We start from the raw sequence: 26,316 nt of genomic DNA, 5'->3' as shown, positions 1-26,316 counted from the left end.
TATCTTTATTCATAATTTAACACACGTCGACTGGTAAACTTGAGTTATCTCATAACTGGTATCTACGAAACGAATATTACTTGTGATGATGACGATGCGAATAAATCCGTATGTAACGAACATAAATAAAGAATAACGAGTGCATGAAATATGAAAAAGAGGAAAAATAAATAATTGATTCTTTGCTTTTTAAATTTGTAAGTACCTCCTTTGCAAGTTTCATTTTTATTTTTACGAGTTTGTCGAAGAGCAATATATTGTATAACAACATTGTTATTTACGTACTTTTTAGTAGAAAAATAAAAGATTTACCTTTGACAATAAGAATAATAATTAAACACTGTTCCATACTCCCACCTTCCTGTTACTCCTGCACAGCTGAGCTAAAGGAAAATAGACGAAGCCAAGAAAAGGAGTCCATGAAGAAGAAGAAGAAGAAGAAAGAGGAGGCAACTTCTGCCTCCGCAGTTATGTAACCGAACGATTCTCGTAGCCAGCAACAGCGTGCGGCAGCGCGAGTGAGGTCAATTTGTACGGAGCACGCACGTAAACGAGCAACAAGAGGGTAAATTATATTTATAAAAAAATAATTTTCGATAATTAACGCGTCATCGTAATTCGCGTCATCGGCAAGCAGAATTCCGATTAAACCGGCGCGTGCAGTGGCGATAAATGAATCAAATTCGAGATGCGTGAGAATGGAAAGCGAACGGAGCGTCTTACTGAAAATTCATTACCATGAGAAACTTAATTATTGCCGCTTACACGCATTACGCATGCGAACGTAATCGAGGTATATAAAACTTCTGAATAAGTATAAAATTGACCTGGAAACCTTTTCACAATGCGTTTCAATTCGATCCCTCGACTTTATTATTTATTTACATAGGAGAAAATGAACACAAGACCTCCGAGAAGTAAAGTATGCGTGCACAAATTAATCATTCGAAACAGTAATTACGATAATACGTTGTGTTAGATATATTTCCAGTATGGTGGTCAATGTGTTTAAAGTTACAAGTACTGTTTATTTACCGTAGCAAATGGTACCAAATGTTAAACTTATTTTGTGGTTTGCTCTGGTTTCCTTTCTACCACCCTGTTAATTATGTAACAAGTTGACCGCTACGATATAAACAGCCACATTTACCTATAACACCTAATGAACTTAAATACAAGAATCATCCAAAAAAATCGTAATCCAAAAACAACGAAAAGAAAAGAAATAAATTTTGAATAGAAACAAAGCGTCTCGTGGTATCTCTTAATGGACAAGCGATCTCCGCGTGAAACTGGTCGATGTTCCGTAAAAGCTCGATGACCCGTAGGTGAGAAGCTTTAGGAGTGCTCGGTTAGATTCGTAGCTAATCAGAGGGAAGAGAGATGAGAAGCCGTCGAAAGAAAGGAGAAGAAAAGAGAGAGGTTGTTGAAGAGGCGGGGAAGCGAATCGTAGCCGGTTCTGTGTGTGGATCGGCTGAGCGCGGAACCGTGTACGGAGTGGAAGTGGAGTGGAGTGGAGCCGGGTCGACGTCGAGTGGAGTGGAGTGGAGTGAAGTGGAGTGGAGTGGCGTGGGGTTGTTACCGGTAAGTGTGCCAAGGTGCACTTCTCGAGAAAGCCGGACCGACCGGACCACTACCGCTGCGCCGGCGTGCCCTGACTATCCCAAGTCGCGCGGATTCGATCCTATTCGATCCTATTCGATCCTATTCCATCCTGGCCACGATAGAGACACCGTCGTCCCTATCCTGGCCGATATATCCGCCCGGTGAACGGATTTCTCAGCTCGACCGAGTCTCGCGGAGACGCGACCGTGTTACAGCATCACCCATTACCGTTGATCTTTGATCCCCAACGATCGGGCAATTAACGCTCGAACACGTCCTGACTGGTTCATGATAGATGGTTTCAGTCGGCGAGCCTTGCAACTCCTCGACATTCACCGGGTCAATGAAACTAGCGAAAATAATATTCGATATGCAACGATACAAGACGCGTCGCGCCCATATTGCCGAGGGTTCAGCGGAGATCTCGAGCGCGGACCTCAAAGAGTTACCCCGGAAAAGAGAGGAGAGACTTCCGTTCGACCTGATTTTCTAAATATAACGTTTAAAACACTACCGTCGTTGTTCGAAAGGAACGTCGAAGATCTTTTCGATCTAGACGAGTCTTGACCGATGCCATCCGCGGTGTGCATCTAGTTGCCCCTAGATCCTCTCTATACATAGGTGTACGCACGTGTGCAGTCTCGTACACGCGCGCCTACTTACGCATGTGCGTTATATGCTGAATATAGATACCGGTGTATCGAGGGCAGCTACCCTAATAATAGAAGTGGAGAAAATTTTTAGCCCTTGATGCCGGCCGTATGCACGAGATAGAATTCGATTTCGGGTCTCGCGCGTCTGTCTCGCCGATAAACACGAGCCAAGTGTCTCGACCGGAAAAACCGTGATGCAAGTTTGATTCGAACGATACCAGCCTGTGATCTTATCGCGATCGTGTCAACAAGAGATTACGGCTTTCGCGGAGAAGGTTGAAAAAAATCATTTTCACTGTCAGCCATTGAAAAGGAACGCTCGCGACGATCTTGTATTTCGTCTTCGATGCAGGCATCACCGGCGCCAAAGGCTTCATTTTTATCAATCCGACGCGATATATCCGTCGCGATAACGTGGCCCCAAAACGAAAAAATTCGTTCGTCTTCAGTTGAAATTTATTTACGCGAACCGCGGTTAGTTGGCGCGTCCAACGTCTAGCTACGTAGTTTTTCTAATCCGACACCTTCGACGATGATAATCATCGTTCGCTGATACCGTCGCGACGTCGTTCTCGATCATCAGTGACGTCGAAACGCACGATTTCCACGATACCGCGCGTCCACCCGCGCTCGTCGCGTTGCTCCGTTTCTTCTGATTCGTCAGAGATATCCGGCCCGATAAGATAACGAATAATACGTGAAAATAAGATAACGTTACGATATAGGATGCACGCTCGTCGACGTTTTCGTGGATCCAACTCGGGCGTCATTCTCACGTGAAACGTCACGAAAACGGGTTCCTTCAATTTCGGTGGAACGCGGGTTAAATCGCTCCGGCCGTTTGATAAATACGGAGACACGGGCTTTACGAAAATATTCCTACGAATTCTTTAGGTAAACTGCTTAAGCGGCAGGTATTTTATGAAGCGTTTAGACGAACATCTTTTACTTTTTCCATGAATCGTTTATTCGAAGGAAATTTCGCGGCAAGTTGAGAAACAGAGATGGTTTATAGAAGGTTTAAATTTTCAAATGGGGATACCCCCTTAAGTTAATTGTAAGGCGATCGGGCGTTAATTTAATTGGGATACGAGCCTCGCGCGCTTGGGCCAAGAGGCCTCGTCGTCTATTCATAGTCGTACTAGAACTAGATTCGAAGGTGTCGCGACTTTGATCCGAAGCCTCGTTCCCATCGCGTATCCGATATTTATGCTGAAAAATGTAGATTAATCTCGGGAAAGAAAAATGTTACGTCTGAAAAACGTAAGCTAGGTGTAAACGCGATGCAAGAACAGAGCCCTTTTCGGTGTAATCGAGCGCACAGCCAGAGGTGGAACGAGGTATAATTCACTTTCTCGTCCTTGATCGTCCCGGGAAGGCACAAAAGCGTTTCAGTTCCGGCTGCCGGTGAACGCGGATTTCGTGAGGACCGATGGTCGGACGAGGAACGAAAAGTGGGTCGTTTGCTTCGGAGATTATTCGACGATACCGACGACCCAGTTGACGGCTAAGCCACTTTTCGAGACGCGCCTTCTAACGCGTCGACTTTTCAAATTAATTTCAAGAAAATTACTATTTATTGAAAATCTGTAGAAAGGAAATTCGACGAAGAAAATGAGAATGTATGTTTTTCTTTTAGTAATCATCTAGGGTTTTGAACATGGACGAGTCTAGGAAGGTACAAAAGAGATTTAACGAAAACTCGAGTTCCCGTGAGTCGAAGAAGAATCCGGAGTTTGCCGCTGGCACGCTAAATTTACACGCGAACACCACCTAGAGGTATTTCGGCCGATCGAGGGATGCCATTCAAGTATTTTCAATTAGAACGTTTCGTCGAAGGGGCGAAGCCTTCGGCGACGAAACGTGAAGCCATCGGTCACGGAAATAAAACGTCTACCCCCTACACCGTAGAAGGAATAGGTAGAAATTAAAAAGAAACCCAGGAAAATCGAGGCGACCGAAAGGCAATCGAATCTAAGATTTCTATCGCCCTGTCCTAATTAAAAACTCCGTCTCACCGATCGTCATTTGTCATTAAGAGATTAATCGAGTCGCCCGTAAACATCAGGGTTACCCATCGTATTACATTAAGAAACCAGTGTTGTCTCTTCGGTTTAGGGTTAAAAATGATCGTACGGGTAGAAAGGAATCGAAGCGACAACGAAAACCGGTGAACGCGGCGCGCGCAAGCGTAAACGTAAACGAAATTTCCATAATTTCCAATTAGTAATCAGTCGGTAGCTGCGCCTATATTGCCTTCACCTCATCACCGTCCCTGCCAACTCACCGCGGCATGGCAGAAACTATTCGCTTCGATACGCAGCGCGCATTAACGCGGCCCGCGCGGTCCCAACACGCGTCACGTAGCCATGCACCAACGAACACGTGAAACGTGTCGCGGGTGAGTGTGTGGGTGAACGACGGCAGGCCGTGCCTGACCAGTGTGCCACTTTCACTACCTCGTATTTGGGTCATCGCATCCACTTTAGCGGCTCCTCGCCTCCGAACGGGGGTTGCAAAGGGGCGCGGTACGTTGCACCTACGTCTCCATATTTTCTATCTCCTTTACCAACCGTTTCCCTTCGGTATCATATCAACTCGCTACCGGTCACCGTTCCCCATCGCTTTCGTCGTTAACCTTTAACCGATCGCGCGTCATTTCCGGCCGAGGAATTTCTTGATAGGACAAGACTCTAACTCCGACGCTTCGAGAGCCTAGAATTAAACTTGTAATAAAAATCACCGATTTCTTATTCCAACCCTTGAAATAGAGCTTTTTTTTTTTCAGGAACTATTCGATTTCCACGTACTCGTTTATTCGTCCTGCGAACGAGGAAAAAGACGGCGTAAGCGGTGCACAGCGAAGGGGGGATCGGTAATTTGTAGTCGGTACGCGAGGTGACAAGAAGCGGCTAGGAGAGGCGTGCAAGAAACGCGACGGCTCGTGCCGTCGAACCTTTTACGAATTCGCGACGAGCCTGGCGGCTGGAGTTTTAGCTAGCTGGCTTGTTTCAACCGACTGGGATATACCATACAATCGGACCGAAAGAGTTACACAGAAGAAACGTGGCACACAGATGTATGTATATACCCGTTACGCTGCTGCCTCGAACGCCGGTGGTGCAGGCGCAGATTGTGGTTCTCCCATTTACCCAGTTCCCCTCGCGTTCGCGCGCACCAACGTGTACACGGGTTATGTAACCAAGTGAAAGTGGCACAAGCAGCGAGCGCGAGCACCGAGAGGACCGACATCCACGTCGACGTCGGACTCGCGCGAACAACCACCATCCACTGTTAAGTACAAAACCCACCTCTCCGATACCGATCATCTTCGATCGACAATTTTACTCCTTTACCTAAATCCTTTTCGGATACACTTGATCCAAGGTTCAGGTATACTCGAGGTCTCGCGGAATACTTAGAAAGGATTCGAACTTATTTCACCTACATTCGAGCACATTCGCTAAGTATCCGCGAGCTTGCCTAGGATTCTCCTGCGAAAACTCGGAGAACGCCAGATCGAACGCCTAATACGGTTCGATTAAGGTGAACGCTTTTTTTCTCTCTCCTGTCCTTTCTAGTTCATTCTCCGCAGGTAAATAGCCGAAAGGAGTACGGATTCGAGGAACGAGAAAATCAGGTTCTACAGTGATTATCGAAGAGGTAGAGAAGGAAATTCGCAGACCACGCCAGTGGAGCTCTATTGTTTATCAGAGGACACAATGACATTTTTCAGCGAGTTCGAGTTATCCTCTCTCAGGGCCGTGAAAGTATCAATCGCGTCGAGTCATTATCGCCCACGTAGATCCTGACAGGAAAACATTTCAATTTTTTCTTTTTTCGAAGTTATGTTTCTTGAATCGCTGCTCGATAATTCCCTTCTAAAGTTACACGATTCCTTTTTGTAATGATTGGAAAATGGAGCATTTTATGAAAGGACATCAGTGAAATTCCAGTTCGAGGGAGAAAAACGTTTGGTGGTCGAGTTGTACGCGTGTAATCAACTTCGAGTGTAAACAGACAGTGGCGTAACAACGTTTCTCAGCCGGTCCGGCAGGATCGGGCATCGAGATAGACGCGTACAGCTACCGCTCCGGAGCGAAAGGAATTCGCTGTTTTGTCGCGAGAACGTAAAGAAAAAGGGAAAGGGCGATCATGCGATTAGATATGCATTACGATCCAGTTGAACTCGAACTAGCCACCGCTTCGCCATCTCGCTGCTTCGTCGAGAAATATATTCTCTCTCTCTCCTGAGGATCAAGATCGCGGAAAGATCAACGACAATTGCGAGAATCGTAAGATTACTAATCAACCTGGAATGTTCGATCGGTTACCATCCAAAGGGAGAGTTTAACACTAGAACTACCGATGCACAATTATTTTTAAGTTGAAAACAATGTAGATTATTAAATAAATAAAAGATGAAACATAAATTCATTCTTCAGCTCGATAAAATTTATAGTTTAAAATAAGAAACTGGAAACCGGTCATTTTTACCCACTTTTGGGCGCAATAAAAAAGAAGAAGGCACCTTATTTTATTTCAACAAACTAGTCTTCGAGAGCGCAATTAATAATTTATTAATTTATAATGTTTTATAACGTAGCACCTGACAATTTTTAGAAAAAAAAATTCGTCCCTGCCTCAGACGTCTATAACTCCGCTTTTTGGAACTCATGCCGGTGGACCGCTAGCGAGAACAGACTTAATCCCGCTGCCACCTGGCGGTCGCCGACCCTAATTAAAGGTGTCCGGGAAGACTCACCGCCTTCCCCTTCCACTAAATGCCTAAAATATTTATCTTTGGTAGATTATGAAAACTATCAGAGACCTTGAAACAGACGGTAGACAAATATAATTTGAAAAATCCTAATGAAAACGATGGAAGACAATGATGATTGAAATTTTATTTCAAGGTTTCAAGGGATGAACAGGGGTTAAACGCACCCCTTTTAACGGAGCAACAACGTCGTAGGAAAGCGGCGCCTCGCCGAGACACCACGGCCTATGAACTCCGTTTCAACCGGTTATATAACGGCTTAATTACTCTGCCCCATTTTCACGAGGCATTGTCTCGATGGGGCACTTACTTTCGAACCTCGCGCCTCGAACGAATCGTGCAGCGGCTTAGAAGCTTAGAAGAGACTGCGGCTCTCTACAGCTAAGGCTAACCGCAGTCGAGTGGCTTCTTGCGCAAGGGACCTCTCGCTTTTTCTTTTTCTTTTTTCTCCCCCCCAAGACACGAATCTTTTGTCGAAGTTGCCGGAAGTAACGCCAGTCTACTCTACGTATCAACCCTTAGACGACAGAATCGATCATTTCTGATCTTACGCAGGATTGAAATTTCAATTTGAAATTTTCATTTTCTGAAATTTTGTATTTTAATGTGTGTAGGTTAAGTAATTAGAAGAAAAGTCGAGGAAAAAACTTTGCGTGAAAACAAAATGCAACGACCCACGCGTTGCACCTGCAACATTGCACTTCGCTGTTATTTCTTTACCAAGTGTACACTGAAATTCTTTTTCTCCAATTTTTTTTCACGTACAAGGAAACCTGTTATTCCAACGTTTCCCAATGAATCACGCTTTCACCCTTGCAGAAAATGAAAAATATCTCTTCGCAAAATCGTCGAACACGCGAGTTGTTCCTGTACGAGAAATAAAGGACGAGCTTCCCGAAATCGTTCGCTACCGGACAATTTTTGCACAGGATGCGTTCGCGGTTTGACGGAACATAATTACCCATATTCGTCATATCCTACGCCCATAGGGATCCATCAGCGCGGAGTCAGAAATCAGCGGTTGAAGACGCGTGGGTGCCGCCGGCACGTTTGACTCATCCGCGGAATTACAGAACGGGATTCTTTCTTTATAGGAAGTTTCTAGCCGCAACGTCCTTTCCCCGCTCGTCACTTCCTTTCGATTTCGATTCGAGGTAAAACGCGTTAACACGCGATGAATAAAGTAAAAATAATTAATACGTTCGTAGCGAACTTGTTGTCGGAACAGGTACGCTCTTTTTTTCTCTCTCTCTCTTTCGTCCACGTCATTGGACGAGTTCTCCGTTAGATTTTACAGTGGTAAGTCGGTTAGTAATCCGGTCGCGGTAGAATATTTTTTCCCCGGTAATTAGAATTTTTCATCCGCGTAAACTCGTTTCGAAAGAAGCATGGAACTGACGCGAGCGATTTAACATGGAATAATTCATCGTTTTCCTTTGGATCCCGTTGATACGTAGATCCTTCGAGCAAGGACGATTCGATCACGGAACGCGGTAAAACATCGGAGAGGGATATAGAAAATTCTTGACCGATTCGTGTACCTATTGTCGATCCGATGTTCTCGAATTACGACCGAAAGGTTTACAAGGATCCCGTGTATTATAATTACAGATCTGGGGATAATGTTTAATTGACCGAACCCCGCGGTGATTAGCGTAAATATTGAGCAGGATCGACACGGTGAAAAGAGACGGTAGGTACGCGCGCTTACACGGATCGGCAATAAACGTAATTGGCGGAATTGCTCAATCTTGTATGCCGTAGCTACTAGATTTTACCCCACCGCACCCTATCGTCGAAACGATGCTTTTCTCTTCCAACGCGTATCACTCGGAACGCTCTATCCGCTTGATTTCGCAACGAAATTGTACTTTGCTCCTACCGTCTCTATGTACAATTATCGAGTATCGAAATCCTGTATAGGGCAAGGAAAATCATTCGTCACGGATGCAGTTGATCGATCAGGTATCGATAATCTGAATCAACCTATCGGTCCCGATCAACGACACCGTCCTTGCGTTCGAATTCAAAATATTATATAATCCGGCAGCATGCATTTTAACATTTCTCTTTTTCTTCTTTCTTACCGACAGCTATTCTTAGAAGGTCGTCGGGACTCTCTTTTTAGACACAAAATTATGCACATGCATAAAACGGAACGGAGGGAACCCGTTAACGATCACCGGGGATCGTGTCCGGCTGTGGACACGCCGCGATGGATCGTGCATACCGAAAGCGAAAATCGATTTATTCGACAACGAAAAATGAGAGGACGAGAGAGCGGGCCCGATGGACGATGACTAAGCGGAGTGTACCTTGTTGAAGAAAGAGAGGGAGTGAGAAGGAACGGGTTGAGGTGAGCTAGGGAAGGCAAGACAAGAGACGAGGCAAGGCATGGCAAGGCAAGCAAGCAAAGAGAGCCGAGCGATCCGACTAAAGTAGGCTGTTATTTAACGATTTTAGTGAAACGTTCGCGGCATTATACAATCGGCCTAGATCCCGAGTCACGGAGCGTCACGGATCGTGAACGCTGCCAAGCCAGTCACAGTGATTGCCTTCACCGTAGAGAACAGACACTTCGTTTCGCTTCTGAAATGGCCATCTCTGAAGAGACTGGGACCACGGCGACACGTGCATCGAGCCCAGTACCTTAGAAAGGGCTCATTTTCACCTGAAAGCAGGCCCATTTATTGTTCCATTAAAAATCCGAAGACGTAGTCTGACTACCTTCTAACTTCCATGAAATTCTCAAGTAGCCTGTTTATTGTAAATCTAGGAGACAGATGATTAATGATTTATAAAATCTCAGGCTGTTAATTGGAAAAGGTTGAACCGAAGATTGCTAAGAAATTCCTGATTCCCTTGGGTTAAATCTGAGATAGAAAGGCTATAAAGGATCTTTTCTCTCTCCTCGAGACAATTTCGTGACGTGCGTTAGCGCACGTCCACGTTTCTTTTCTTTTTTTTTTCTTGTCTCTTGAAATCGAATGGAGCCGTTCCTTTCCACGCGGGTACACAGAGTTACTTCACACGCTAATTTGTCTCAGAGATCACTGGAATAAATGTTATTACCAAATGGTCCGGTGCGCAGCGAATCGTGATACCCGGGTTCTCGTGGAAACATTCATGGTTTACGATTCAACCGCGACCAACCCTCATCGACACTTTTGTATTTACGTAACCGAGGAATACACCTTCTCGCTATTCCCATGGTTGCCACAGGATCCGAGAAATGTGACACGACCAGTTTCCGCGGTAACCGATTAACCGGATGATAGTATTTGGAAAGTGACATAATACGTCACATCCGACCCTTGAAGTAAACCGGCGAACGCATTTCACTCGGTACCGGTTCCACGCGAGCGCGAACTTAACCCTCTACCTTCTCTTTCGTAACTTTCATAAACTTCGTCGATCTAATCGTGTTTATCGTGGATTTTATAATTAACCCTCGGACGACGGACCACGGAGAAAGGCCCAATTTTACTTGGTGTTATACAACATTTTCGTTTTATAAATTTTGTACTATTCCATGAAAAATTATATCTTTGCAATCTAAATTATAATTAAACCTCGAACGACGGACCATGGATTTAATATCTCATTTTCTAAATTTCACACGGTACCTTTAAAAATTAGGTGTACATTTTCAAAGTTTGGCTTAGGTGTTCAATAATTTATTAGAAATTTTTTTTCACGCTTCTCTGTTCTCTTAGAAGATTTATCGCCGTAAGAAAATTACGTTCGATCTACGATCTTTCTTCTTTTTTTTTTTTTTTTTTAAGAGATCGGTGCACGTCGAAGCGTGACGCGGAACATTACGCAAAATACAGAAGAGAATCCAAACGGGGATCAGGATTTTCTCTGTAACCGCTGAACGAACGGATCGTTAGGCATCGGTATTCACGGTATTCCAGTGATTTTCGTGCAAAAATCGGTCCCGTTGTCGAGCTCCTTTTCGCGACTTAACGGGCGCACTCGCGTGGTTGCCACGCCGACCCACTTACCCAAAATTTCCTGCTCCTCTCTCTCTCTCTCTCTCTCTCCGTGTACCAAAGCGTGGACGCTGCTGCAGCACGTAGATACCGAAGCGAGCCGCGTTATTACGCAATAAGTGCCGAACGAAAAGGAGCAAGAGAAACGAGACGGCGATCGCATTTTATTTGCGCTAAGCTAGACCCGGTGACACACTTAATAGCAACGCTCCGGGAAACGGATCGGGGAAAGTGACAACACGACCGAGCGAGAGTGCAGCGGATCGTAATCGAGTTACGTGGACGATGATGCGCGAATCAGCATAATCGCGCGGATGACATTCACGGAGACCGGCACCGTTATCGATAACTCTATCGATACTGAACGATATATGACGATCTCTATCGTAGATTTTATAATTAACCCGACGGACCATGGAGAAAGGCCCAATTTTACTTGGTGTTATACAATATTCTCGTTTTATAAATTTTAATATTCCATTAAAAATTAAATCTTTGCAATCTAAATTATAATTAACCCTCGGACGGCGGACCGTGGAGAGAGGCCCAATTTGAATTTAATTTCCCATTTTCTAAATTTCGCACGGTTCCTTTAAAAATGAAATAATTTTTAATAATTTATTAGAAATTTTTTTTTCACGCTGCTCCGTTCTCTTAGATTTATCAACGCAAGAAATTATTAGAATCACTAACCATGATTCATTCGAAGAAAGATTTTTAGCGTTACTATCGGGAATTTCCTTCTTTTTTTCGAAACTGAAATCGAAAGTGGTAGCCTCTTCGGCGAAAGAGATCCCGAATGCGTGTCAGTGGGTCTCTCGGGAGAGAGTTACATCAGAGAGAAGATTCGCTTCCGTCACGGAGCGGAGGAGCCGCGGATTCGCAGAGATGAGAAACTCGTCGACAATTATTCCCATGCTCCTAGTAGTTACTTCACTGGTCGTTCGACGAGACAAAGGTCTTGCTCGGTATTATTCGAAAGAAGGGTAAAACTCGGCTAAAAATAGTGTCGGTATCGTCGAGTGCTGGATCGTACTTAATGAGCCGGGTAGAAATTAACCAGCCAGGTACGTACCCTGCGATTCTTACATGTACGGAGGTTTCACTTTCCTTCTCGTTCGGCCGCTTCCGTCGCCTCGGTTATTTTCGTGCCTGGCGTACCACGTGGACGCCTATAGGCATCCGCGACGCGTAGTGTCGTCCTCCTGGAGAAAGTTCCAAATTTCGAGGGCCACCACCGGGAACTCTCACACGAACAAATATACACGTGTCGAGGTTCGCTCTGAATGAGGATACAGCTTCGAATACAACGACGTGACTCGATGGGATTCCACGGATAAAAGAGCAACAGGTGGTCCGAAGGTATCCACGCGGTGTTCGTCGAGAAAAGATACCGCTTAGAAATTGAGCTTTTCAAGAAAATCGTTGACCGATAGAAAGCGACCAGACGAATGATTTCGTTCTTTATCCGCTTGAAAAATGACCCAGTTAACGAATTAAAGAGAAGCAATTCGAATAATCGATCCTGTATATCTTCGCACGATCCCACGAATTACTCTGAAAGTTACACCTATAGGTGGTTGCATAACGTGGAATGAATTAAAATGATGATTTATGGGTGAGAGACATCGGGTACGCTCGAGATTATCAATTTCACGATACGATGAAAATAATTGCTGATATTTATTGATGATATTCAAAGGATTCGATACCGATGCAGGTAAATAATTTCAATCGATAAATGAGCTGTCTTGATTTTTCTTCTGATCTTTCTTATAATAGTCATCGCGAAGGTACGCGGAGTTGATTGGACAAAGTGGTGGGCGAAAAAATTAGATTGTCTCTAGGTGTTTAAAAGAGGTACGCGTTCGAGGCCGTTCGTCGAGCGAACTCTTTCAAAAACGAAAGTTCCCGCCTCTTCCCGTATTCCAAGCTCGTGTCTTGCCGGCTCGAAGTTTCACCGAACATTCGCTGCGTATGCGTGCGTTTAGTGGACATCCACGATGAATCCAAAAGTCACGTTCCTCGAGGAACGAGGAAGGAGCGAGATACCGAAGAGGGGAGAGAGAAAGGGTTAACGTTAGAACGACACGAATCGTTCGATCGAAGAAACCGGAGGTCAGTGTGAAAAATCAGAATCGTTTCGAATCGAAGTAAATACCTTTGGAACAAAGAAATTCGTGTTGAATAGCAAGGATTCTGGCCTCGGTTAAATCCCTATAATTAGAATCTTGCTATTTCGATAATTTAGCAAATTGGAGTTTGAAAGAATCACGGCGCCCATTGATACATGGGGTGTTCGGGAAGTTTCATGAATTTATTTTTTCTTGGATAAATACTAATCCAATATGTAAGATTTCGCACGGCTATCTCTCGTCTACTGTTTCATTTCCTTGCAACCTCATTCAATCGCTTTGCATTCATAACAGAGAGACAGATTCATATTTTACTACATTAAAATATTCTTGAAGAAACTCCCTTTTACCCCCTCAATAAATGATATATAAAATATAAAAATATTTTTGCAGAAACTTCTGATCCGAAGCCACCAACTCCCTAAATTAATAACATCTAGATTAACCCCTTGATTAAATTCTTTTCAATAAAAAGTTTTCTTTTAAAATCAAGTAAAATAATTTTGAATTCATAATTTTTGAACACCACGTGTAGATACCTTGGTGTACCTTCTTCCTCGGGTGGAGATAATTGGGTGGCATCGAGGAGGAGGAACCGAAATCTCGGAACGATTCCTCCTGTTACCGGAATACAACATTCCGAACGGAGAGCGGTACTGTGGCGTGCGTGCGCCGAGACGCTAGCGTCGACGTTAGACGAGCCGATCAACCTCCCGATGGTCGCGGAGCGTGGCGTCGAACGCTGAAAAAGTGAAACTCGGCTCGCTGCGCGTGTAACCTAGAAACGTACAAGCGGTGCTCAACTCTGCGGGTACCCGTACATCAACGACCGGATTAGCTAGACTGGTAATTAATCGACTCGTTATCGGGAGAATGTATAAACTAGCCAGCTTTACCGGGTACACGTTCCACGTCGCGCAGGGATGAATCCGTACAAATAAAACACCTGTACAGATTCGATATTTTTAATAAAAAAATATAGTATTCAGTTGAATTCAATCGGTATCGATTTAACCCTTCAATCACCAACGTCCTTTAGAGAAACGTCTGACCATGCAGGGACTATTCCCCTGAACCCATTCCACTTCCCAGAGAAACCATCACTTAGAAATTTCAATAAATATACCATAATTCTCCGGAACAAACTTCTTTGTCTCCGCCATGCACCTAGCATGAAAATATACATTAAAAAAAAAGAAACAATGGTAAATGTCAACCGGTTATCACGGACGGATCTGGGTAGATAACGGTGATTTGGTGAAGAAAAAAGAAAGCATGAAAGAAAGGAACAGAATAGGAACCAGTTGAGAACCCGTTCTATGCTTGGTCTAGCTAAGCGAGCATAATGCACGAGGTACGTAGAAGCGGTCGGGATAGGACAGGACAGGACAAGGCAGGATAGAGTACTTAGTGAAAGTAGCGAGTAGCAGCTAGCTCGGCCGGCTTCGACCGACTCGAGCGCCAAGGATCAAGGCCGGCCGCTTAGACGACGACGACGACGACGACGATGACGAGGAACGCGGTGTAGAAAAGACGTTCGCGTTTTCTATGTCGTTCTATTATGATTTACGAGCGACCTAACCATTAGAGGTGTGCGAGTACTCGAATTTCGAATCGAACAATGATCGGTCGGTCGAGCCGAGTCGATCGCACGAATTTGCCGAACTACTCGAATATTCGAGTACTCGAATTTCGAGTCGAACAATGATCGGTCGGTCGAGCCGAGTCGATCGCTCGAATTTGCCGAGCTACTCGAAAAAATCGAACTACTCGAATATTCGAGTACTCGAATTTCGAGTCGAACAATGATCGGTCGGTCGAGCCGAGTCGATCGCTCGAATTTGCCGAGCTACTCGAAAAAATCGAACTACTCGAATATTCGAGTACTCGAATTTCGAGTCGAACAATGATCGGTCAGTCGAGCCGAGTCGATCGGTTGAATTTGCCGAGCTACTCGAAAAAATCGAACTACTCGAATATTCGAGCCCTCGTAAATCGAAGTTTCGCAAGGGCTCGAATATTCGAGTAGTTCGATTTTTTCGAGTAGCTCGCTTTTATATCAAACAGTTCGTCGATTTCGAGTAGCTCGGCAAATTCAAGCGATCGACTCGGCTCGAACAATCGAAGCGAGTTCAACTCGGCTTGTAAATTACGAGTACTCGCACACCTCTACTAACCATCGCTCACCATTCGAATCGTCCTCATTCAGAGTCCAACGTTCGATACTTGGAATTCTAGGAAAATTCGAAGAGATTCGAAGGATATCATTGTTCATCCCCTAAAAATCAAAGATAACATCTTTGCATCGACTTGATAAATAAAAACTACCAGGTTGCAACTAGCTCTAACAAGTTTACAGCGTTCGATGTCATTCTAGCAGTCGTTCTCAGTTAATCCTATCTCCGGTACTCCTTTCTCTCGGTCCCAGCCAGTTTGGACGAGGCAGGACCGCTAGTCGGTGTCGCAACCACGCTTGTACTCCATCTTTTTATTATTTTTTTATCTAGCTAGAGGTAGAAATAATCAAGAAGTACATACAGAGGGATGTGATACCAAAATTAATATGAACAGATATTCGAGACGAAGTTGTTTATCAATGAATACATCGTCTATTTTCTTCCAAGTGGCATTGATATTGTTTATCCCCTGGTTAAAATGGTAGCCTCGTTTGTAACTTCTCGTCGATCGTAAATAAACTAGCCCTGTCGGGCGATGCCGGACCGCTAGACGATGTTGCAATACCAGAGGTAGGATTCTAGCTATCATCGTTCGAACCGTGCCGAACCTTATGGTAAGAAGGAATACTATTGGGGTGCTCGAAGAGTTTCAAGAATTTATTTCGAATATTTTGAAAAATAAATTTTTCAATCGCAGAGATTTTCGGTTGGAAAAGGTAGAATTTTACTTTCGAAGGAGACCTTCTTCTCGCCCCCGTTCAACACCTAACACCGCCTACATCAAGCTCCTTCGCACGTATCCGGTACATGTGTGTACGATCTAAGAGGCGGTCATTCGGCGTGAGAATTTACCACACGATTGTGCGTACCACGCCTCGATTTCCTACGCATTTTTCCCTTTCCATCCGTTGACAAACACCGGTCGCGATTTCAGAGATAGCGACGCCTTTTCGCGTCCCCGTTACCCGCTGCCAAAGTCACACTAGCATCCGGAGAAGAATCGAGAAATTTTTATTGAAACTCTGCCTTAATTATTAAGGGAACGAAGTTTTTCATTTTTTGGTCACCGATGGTATACATCCTGCGAAGCAATTTTCACCGCGTCGATGAGCTCATTCAAGGCGTTTCGTGTCGTGGAAAAATTGCTTGATCGGAAGTCGAACGAGCATCGGGCGTTCGATGCGACTCAAGGTGTTATCTGCAATTCAGAGATACGGCCCCTGATTATTCGCGATATCGCCGACGTCCGAACCGTGCGATTCGAAAAATACTATGCCTGGTTGGTCGACAAATTTTCACGGAAGCCGCCTGTCTGTCTGACAGACGACGATCGTAAAATAGATAACCGACAGAAGTCTATTTTGTCGAGAAAAATACTAGAGACAAGTGTGAATTTTTCTAACGAAATTTTGATGCTTTTAGAAAAACGATTGTTAAAATCGCGGTTAACCGGAGAAAATCGATTCCACAACCTAAACGATCTGTGAATTTTAAATTCTCTGCACTTTTATTTATGAGAACACCTGAAGTCTATCGTATCTGCTATTCCTGTTGCTAATGTTGGAATCCGACGAAATTCTAAAATCGTCTGGGGCTTTTGAAGGTCCTAAACATTTCATTAGACAACGACGCGAGCAATCGGTGCTTTCTTGCACGTATAATGTCTTTTTATAGTCTAGTAGACGAATTGTGAATTCAGTTATGCTTCGATTATTTCAGAGATTTGTAATAATCTAAATCACAAGTTCAAGTGAAATTGATAAAAGAAGTGAAATTAAATAATGGGATTAAAACGATATCGATTACGCGCCACTTGGAAATTTAATAATGAATAAATAATATTAATAAGAATGATATTTAACTGTGTAAATTATGATTAAAAAGTTTTACCAAGTGATTAGTAGTTGATTAGATGTCGAGATGTTAGATAGTGGTCTAAATCTATTTTATATTAATAAATACTTTAAGAGAGATGAAAATATGCTACTAAAACGTCTAGAAAATTTACAATTCCTCATTTGCAATACAACTCTTTTGGGATTCATCCGCTTGAATTTCCGTCGGAAAAATTCACGACTTTTCCACGCTATGAACTGAATCAAACAGATAACTACGAGTCTGAGCCAAAAAAATAGTTAGCCATAGATCCGCGTAATCCGCGTGCGTGCGTTACGCAATCGAATTTACTCGTTTGACACGCAACGCGTTCGCTGGTACTCGTGGCACGCACGCACGCGTGTACGCGCGCGTTCTCGCGCGTTTACGTTCGAATGGTAGCGAGTCGCGCCAAAGGTCACGATCAAGCGCGCTTTTTCTCTCCCTCGAGTCATCAAGGCCGGCCGCGTGTCGTGATCTTGTAGGAGGAAAGATCGCACGTGACCTATGCGAAATGATCGCGGGTCGTGTCGCGATCGCATGGAACTGCTTCGCTGTTCGAAGCGGCTCGATCGCGATCGCGCCGACAAGAAAATCCTTCTTCGCTGTAAATATCAGAGAGCCGCGTGTTTTTCTGAGCCCTTATCAAGATTTTCCATCAAAGCGCGGACCAAGAAGAAAAGGATATGGTAGGTGGATATCATCGTTATCAAAATATTCAGAGCGCGGACCAAGAAGAAAAGCCTATGGTAGGTGGTATCGTCCTTATCAAGATTTTCCATCAAAGCGCGGACCAAAAAGAAAAGCCAATGATAAGTGGTACCGTCCTTATCGAGATTTTCAAAGCGCGGACCAAGAAGAAAAGCCTATGGTAGGTGGTATCGTCCTTATCAAGATTTTCCATCAAAGCGCGGACCAAAAAGAAAAGCCAATGATAAGTGGTACCATCCTTATCGAGATTTTCAAAGCGCGGACCAAGAAGAAAAGCCTATGGTAGGTGGTATCGTCCTTATCAAGATTTTCCATCAAAGCGCGGACCAAAAAGAAAAGCCAATGATAAGTGGTACCGTCCTTATCGAGATTTTCAAAGCGCGGACCAAGAAGAAAAGCCTATGGTAGGTGGATATCATCGTTATCAAGATATTCAGAGCGCGGACCAAGAAGGAAAGCCTATGGTAAATGATATATCCTGAATTGAAAAGGAAAGCAATGGCACGAGTTCGGTTCGGAAAGAGGTTAGCGAAAGGATTTCACAGTTATGCTCTCGATCCGATGAATGACGCAAACATGCAACATTGGCCGGCGGACATAAAGGACCGGCGGAGAAAGAAGCAGATATTTGCGATCGTGTACGTAACATTTCGCGCTTGTACGTGGGTTGGGTTAGGCCTAACAGCTGTTTCGCGAAACCCTGACCTTGCTTGGCTCACGCTTCTCGTATATATGTGTGCACGGCCTACGCCAAACAGACAGGCCAGTCAGCCACGGCTAATCAGCCCAGCCAGTTAGTCAGTCAGTCAGTCAGTCAGTCGGTCGGTCGAACGGTGAAGCACAGTTGGGCGAGCAAACGGATTTTCGCAATCGATGTTACTGACCTACGGGCTTATGGTTGCGTCCTACGGTTGAAACAAACCATCGCCGTCGTTTGTACGCTTCTACCGTTTCCTCTTACGTAGATACCACCCGCGAGATACCCGGGTTACGCTCTTTAAATCGACGTTGCTTTACACTCGCGTTTTAGTAGCAATAGACAAATATTATCAAACGATAAAATTAACAAACGCGTCGTTCCATCCGAAAGGGTTAACAGCGCAATAAAATCGAATTACCACGGCGGGCATTCCTTCGCGAGCCAAAGCGTATATTTAGCCGAGGAAAAAACGGAGCTCGTCCACTAAACAGACTCCAGTGACGCTTTGTTTCCTCTTTTTCGCACGAACGTAAAACGCTGGCGGTCGTTATCGTAGGTCAGGAAATCGGATAAAAATAACACCGGCTTAAGGAACGCGAACGACAGACGATCCACACGAGAAGAGACAGGATATCCGTGCAACGGATCGGCGCTTTAATCGTCGATAGAAATCGTTTTCGCGACCGTGACAAAATAATACGATAACTTACGTTGTAACAATAAACAGGTCGTTTGTAACATGTTTCGCGTGCCCCTTCGATGCGTCCTTCAACCGGTTATCAAATCAGAGACACTTTTTAACGCCGATCTGCGCATTTGATGAGTCGTTATCGACTAGCTGCGATTTATTATTATCACGGCCGAAAGGTCGACGAGTTGGAAAAAGAAACGGAATTAAATTACGGGGAAGCTCGATGCAGGTTGCGATCAATTATCAATACTCTTAATTCCCTTTACAAATTTTAACGCTAGGATTATCAAACCAATCAAAATGACTGCTTTCAAGTTTCTTATATTCAATTATTAATTTCCTTGAATGTTTCTGTCGACGAGATATTAAATCTATTTAATTTTCAACTTAAAAATAAGCGTGCATCAAACGTCGGTAGATCTAACGTTAACCCCTTCGCTTCTAATTTTTATCGCTAATTACTTATTGCGTCAATTTTTAAACAAATAAATCCTTGACTTAGCAAATTATAATTAAACTCAAAATTCAATCATACTAAAAATACCAATGAACTGTAAATCGCGTCACGAGTGTGACACGATGTAGGGCAATGGGTTAACCGTCTCAAATTTCATCTTATCCTGAAAATTCAGAATTTTTATTCAATATATCCGAATGATAGAAACTCTTTTAAAAAGATCTCCCTCTGTATGTACATTATAAACACCCGGTATCTCGATCTTTTATCTGTGCAAACGAACCTGTGCGTAATCGTGATACTCGATCAACGAACGGCGGAGGCAAGTTCGAGTCGAGTCAATTCGTCGCGAAGGAACGCGTTCACGGTGCGCGCCGATCACATGTACGTAAACGTGACTCGTAGCAGCGAAAAACGTCAGCTTTTGCGCGCGGCCGTTTCGAGGCTGCTATCAGAACGGATGGAAATGTTTCCGCTACGTTGAACGTCTTCGTCGAGAAAACTGGTAGACGTAGAAATATCAAGGAAACTTTAGCCTGTTGCGTTTCGTATCAGGATACAGAATGGAGAAGGAACGCGCGGGCAGGTAGACGAATGTTTACCGGCACAGGGCCGCGTTTATTTATGCTCGAGCGTGTTGGAAGTTTGCCAAAATCTCGATGGACGTACGAAAACTATCCGGCCGTTTCTACCTACGATCAGAAGGATGCCCTGTGAGATACCCTGCCTTTCCTATTTTCCAGGAAAGCTGCCAGCACGAGTCGGACCCTTTTAGAAAACCATTCCGGCCGTCGACCTTCTTTACACGCTCCGAACGGACCGCACGCGTGCTTTCAAGAACTGGCTCGAAGAAAAGGATTAGAAAAAAATAAGGACATAAAAATTTCTAGGCATCCTTTTTCTCTTTCAGCAATTTTTAATTACGATTACCTGATCGATATTCGGCTGATGCAGAAAAATGCATCGATGCATTTCGCGATGACGTCAAAGGTACGTCAACGTTCGCCAATGGAAATATCTGAACGCGTCGAATGATTGGCAAGAATCAAAAAGGTGGCACGAAAACGATGGAAGCAGCAACTATTTTAGTTGAAGGTCCGCTACGTGCGACGGGTCGTTGGCCTGCAAGAGCATACAGCAAGACAAGCAAACAAGCAGACATGGATCCCCCTGCAGGCCCCGCCGACAGAGAGAGGCGTTCCTGATTGGGCCTCACCTGCACCAAATTCCTAGCTAGCCAAGCCCGGTCGTTGAACCCGCCGGAAGAACACGCGAGCTAGGTACTCGATCCCCTGCACTATGTGCCTGGAAGAAACGAGATATCGAACGGAGGGCAGGTAACCTCGACGCCGAAATCGAGTATCGTGATGTTCGATATCGAAGCCGGCATCATCCCTTGGGATATGATATTACGCGTTGAAGAGAGTATCACTCTGCGGATAAAAAATGTTAATTCTTGAACGAAATAAAATGATTAATAATCGTAAATAATCAGAATTAAGAATTCGCTATGAAACGAAACGCAAAAGTGCATACTCGTTAACCCCTGCCCTTTCGAGGATCGCTCGCACACGCGCGTCTAAAGAGGAAACTATCTAAAGGTTTGATCCTCGAATCTTTTCTTTTTCGGCAAAGTGATTGGAACCGATTGAAAATGAAGGATAAAAGAGACAACGAGATTCCGAAATAGAAATATGTAACTTCGTGGAAATTGTTGGGGAAAATTAACAGAAATCCCCGTTGAATCGTTGCTGATGTCACGCGAACAGTATTGCATAATTAATGACAATGGACCCCGACGAAGGTCACGAACGAGTTACGCTCGAAGGAAATCCCACGAGTATATACAAGAAAGTTATCGGCAATGTGTAGAACCGTGTGCTTCGATTGTGATCATTTTATTGTTCGACCCGGCTTAAGTAAAATGGCTCGTTAAACAACACGGTTTACCATTTTCCGTTTAATCTACGACCGATCCACGATCAGGCGGTGGTCTACGATGGCGAAGAAACGCGTCTCGAGTTGTATCGCAAACGGGCACGCGCGTTGTCGTGCGAACCGATCTATCGAAAGGAAAGTCGTATCGCCAAAAGCAAATCTCATTGTGAGGCTGGGAGTGCATCATAAGTTATGTAAGCGACTCATTGGCGGCTAGATACCGGTAATACCAGCGAGCAACCATCGAAATGCCAGAACCTCGCACGTATCTTTAGATCCTGGGAAATCATCCGGAGACCTACTTCGAGTTCTCCGTCCAATTTTTGATAAATATCTACGATCAGGGTACCAACGAGAAATCAATTGAAAAGAGCTAAATTCTATGTATTTTTATCCTCCGAATACAAAACTGTTGATAAAATTTGGGAGTCGCTTGTATTTACTAAGAATAATTACATAAAGTCATTATTTTCAAAAATTAATGACTTTGTGAGATTTGTCACTAATCTAACTTATGTATTTTAAAAAATACAAGCGATCCCCAAATTTTATCAGCAATTTTGAATTTTCAATTGATTTCTCCTTGGAGTCCTAATTGTAGACATTTTCCCAATTTCTTTTTTCTATCATTCTAATGCAAACTTTGGCATTCGAGAGCATTTATTATGAAGAATTTTCTACTTACAATTAGAATAATAGGTAGCTAGGAAATAGTGTCGCAAAGAATGAAAGCGACGGAAAGGAAAGGAAAGAGAAGGAAACGGAGCCGGAGTGTTACGTTTTATAATTTCGACGATTTTTCGCGCGTTTTTCGCGCGCCAAAAGGAATAATCACGTGGCTGAGAATCACTGGAACAGTGCGAGGCTTCCTAAACAATGCTCGACTCACTTTCACTTCGTCCCCACTGCTTTTGCTAAGCCGTGATCGTTCGTGGTCGTCGTCATCGTGGTCGTCACAGTCGTTTGATTATGCGTAAAATATATCACGCTTTCGATATCGATTAAAGTTACTAAATCGCGGGCACACGACCCGAACGTTCCGCGACGATCGATCCGGAGAGAATTTTATCAATCTTGTTCGAGAGACGATAATCGCGACCGTTCGATGACGCGAAAAGCATCAGCGAATCGATTGGCCAGGAAAATTCGCGCTAATTATAGAATATCGGCGAACGACGATAGCGAAACCGATGCCACTTTAATTCAACCGATCCAGATTTGCAAGCAATGCACAATTAATTGCAATACGATTAACCTTTCCCGTGTGAATATTCATCGCCCATTATCGAGCGCAGCGGAACCGAGCGAATCAAATGGATGGGTGTCTACGTATTCTACCTTTCTTTTCATTTTTTTTAATCATGTAGAACGATAACACGCATCGAAGTCACTCGAATGATAATAAACGATCTTTGATAGTTGTTTTATCAAAAATGAAATCGATCGATCTTCCCTGACTACTCGAATTATCATTATTATTCGATAAGATAATTAGCTATGCTAATTTTCATTGTGTTATCGTTGTACAACTGACCTTGACGATTTCATCAATTATTAATTCTAACGACTGAACTTAAGGGTTTCGTTTAATTGTCGCAACGAGAGAAAGATGGGGATCGGTATCGGTTCCTCGAATCTGGAGCGGATTCGACGTTCGTCCGTTCTATTGTAGTCGCCTGTAAGAAATTCCGCTTTTGCAATCTTCCCAGGCTCGATTCTAGTTGCGCGCCAATCGACGCTTCAAGAAGGGACGCCCGACAAATGTTCGCGAAACAATGAGCGACGTTGCAAATCCGCCGGAGATGCTTGCGAAATGGCTCCAGATATTTCTATAATCATATTCCATCGGTAAACCGTGAGACACGATATTCGGTTTCTACGCTTAGGAACGTCGGGACGCGGTAATTTCTTCGGGGGAGCCTTGATCGTTTGCAAATATAACCAGTAGTCAAACACACGCTTTATCCGAGCAGATATTTTCAATATTTGCATACTCGAATTAGAATATCGTCGAATGATATTAAAACCAGAATGAAAATTAATAAATATGAATTTTAAAATCGCGAACCCGAAGCGTTCACCAAAATATCGTCCCGATTCCTCGCGCCTCGATGGCGGCCGGGACGAAATCAATTTCCCGCCGATTTTCTTGCGTCCCTGTTACTTTTCTACCTATCGGGCCGTATCAGAAGCATTTCGTCGATATCAAAACGAGAATGAAAATTAAAAATATGAATCTTAAGATCGCGAAACCGAAGCGTTCACCAAAATGTCGTCCCGATTCCTCGCGCCTCGATGGCGGCCGGGACGAAATCAATTTCCCGCCGATTTTCTTGCGTCCCTGTTACTTTTCTACCTATCGGGCCGTATTAGAAGCATTTCGTCGATATCAAAACGAGAATGAAAATTAAAAATATGAATCTTAAAATCGCGAAACCGAAGCGTTCACCAAAATGTCGTCCCGATTCCTCGCGCCTCGATGGCGTCCAGGACGAAATCAATTTCCCGTCGATTTTCTTGCGTCCCTGTTACTTTTCTACCTATCGGGCCGTATCAGAAGCATTTCGTCGATATCAAAACGAGAATGAAAATTAAAAATATGAATCTTAAGATCGCGAAACCGAAGCATTCACCAAAATGTCGTCCCGATTCCTCGCGCCTCGATGGCGGCCGGGACGAAATCAATTTCCCGCCGATTTTCTTGCGTCCCTGTTACTTTTCTACCTATCGGGCCGTATCAGAAGCATTTCGTCGATATCAAAACGAGAATGAAAATTAAAAATATGAATCTTAAGATCGCGAAACCGAAGCGTTCACCAAAATGTCGTCCCGATTCCTCGCGCCTCGATGGCGGCCGGGACGAAATCAATTTCCCGCCGATTTTCTTGCGTCCCTGTTACTTTTCTACCTACCAGGCCGTATCAGAAGCATTTTGTCCCGGTTACTCTAGCGGAATGGTGTCAGTTACATAAGGACTCCTGCCGTGCCCAGAACTCGTCGAGGGTTGACTTGGAGGGGGCATCGACGAGATATCGTCGAAAAACAAGGGGGGTGGGAGAGACTCAAAGAGAGATGATTCCTGGTGAGTGAAAGGAAAAAGAAGAAGAGCGACGAGAGATAGAGTGACGAGGACAGAGAGCAGAGAGAGAGAAACGAACGGAGAGAAAGAATCAAGTAATTTAAGAAGAGGAAGGGGTATTGTCCAATGAACGAAGAGATCCAACGAAAATCAACCAATGGCAACTTGGTACCGCCATGGCGGTTTTTACGAAGCTGAACCAAGAGAGGGGTGAAGAGACGAAAAAAGTGAAAGTTTGCCGCAACATTATGGATAGCCAACACCTTGTACCCTTTACTCTTCTTCGCGATTCACAGCCCTTCGAGAAATTCTTTTTATTCCCTTATCTATTATCTATTTTCAAATTAGAAATTAATTAACATTTATTTCGAACATATCAACTGGTCAGCCAATTATTCTTATAAAAATATATATATTTAATGAAAGAAGAGTGTATACGTTTAATTAGGGCAATGTGTATCAGCACAATAGCCCGGCGATTGTATTTATCGTTCTCGCCAAGTAATTTGTTTGTTGTTCGCGACGGGAGGAATTTTCGAGCGTACGATTGCGCTCGTGGAAAAATTCATCCATCCCGCCTCTCTAACTTTAATATGCTCGTCTCGAGACGGTTCGATTGCCTCGTATCGACTATTCGTCGCTATCCAATGTAAGTATGTAACACGTTGGCGAAGCTGAGAGAATCTCCTCTGGTGGGGCATTCGCACACCGTGAAACGAAACGAAACGAATCGAAACGAAACGAAACGAAACGAAACGAAACGAAACGAAGAGCCGAGCAAGCACTCTGGCGCCCTCGATTTCACTTTCATTACGAGGCCAAAGGAGCGCTTCGCTTACGCTCATTCACTCTCGTTCCTTCGACGTTACATACATATGGATGTACTTACTTACATACGGTGGAGCTGAGCGCGAGCGCGCACTTAGCCTATATTTTTACGCTTGCTTGGATACAACGCTCCGCGAAAACTGGAACTCTTCCTCTCCGCCATTCAACGCGCCGATATAGCGCATTCGAAATGACTGAGAAGAAATTTTCGAACGAACTTTAAGAAAAATAAAAAAAAATGCGCGAAATACAGCTGACCCTTCGATAACGCGGAAGTTGGGGACGTCGAAGACTTCCGACGTCGAGGATTTCACGAAAAATTTGAAATTTTAATTTTTTCCCATCCTGCGTTTGATGGTTTCTTGTTGAAATTGAAATTTTTGATCGAATGATAATAGAAGTGGCGAACAGTCGCGTGCCTGACGTAATAGTAAGCGGAAAGAGAAGTGTTCTGAACAGTAACGAAGAAATGTTGCAATTAAGGTAAATTACAAGGGAATGACAAGTTTGCGGCGGACGTTTAACCCAATACGTAAATTACCAAGCGCGGTGTATCATTAAAAGATAATTAAGAAGATTGAACGTCACCAAAAATGTCCGTTCTTGCCAGTCCAATCTAGACGGTGACCTGAAACACACCTGGAAACTTCGAGAACCATCGACGTTCTCCTTCGGGAATTATAGAATTATTC

The sequence above is a fragment of the Osmia bicornis genome, chromosome 3, assembly GCF_907164935.1.
Source record: "Osmia bicornis bicornis chromosome 3, iOsmBic2.1, whole genome shotgun sequence".
NCBI lineage: Eukaryota > Metazoa > Arthropoda > Insecta > Hymenoptera > Megachilidae > Osmia > Osmia bicornis.
The sequence above is the reverse complement of the archived record's forward strand: the minus strand, read 5'-3'. Positions refer to the sequence as shown.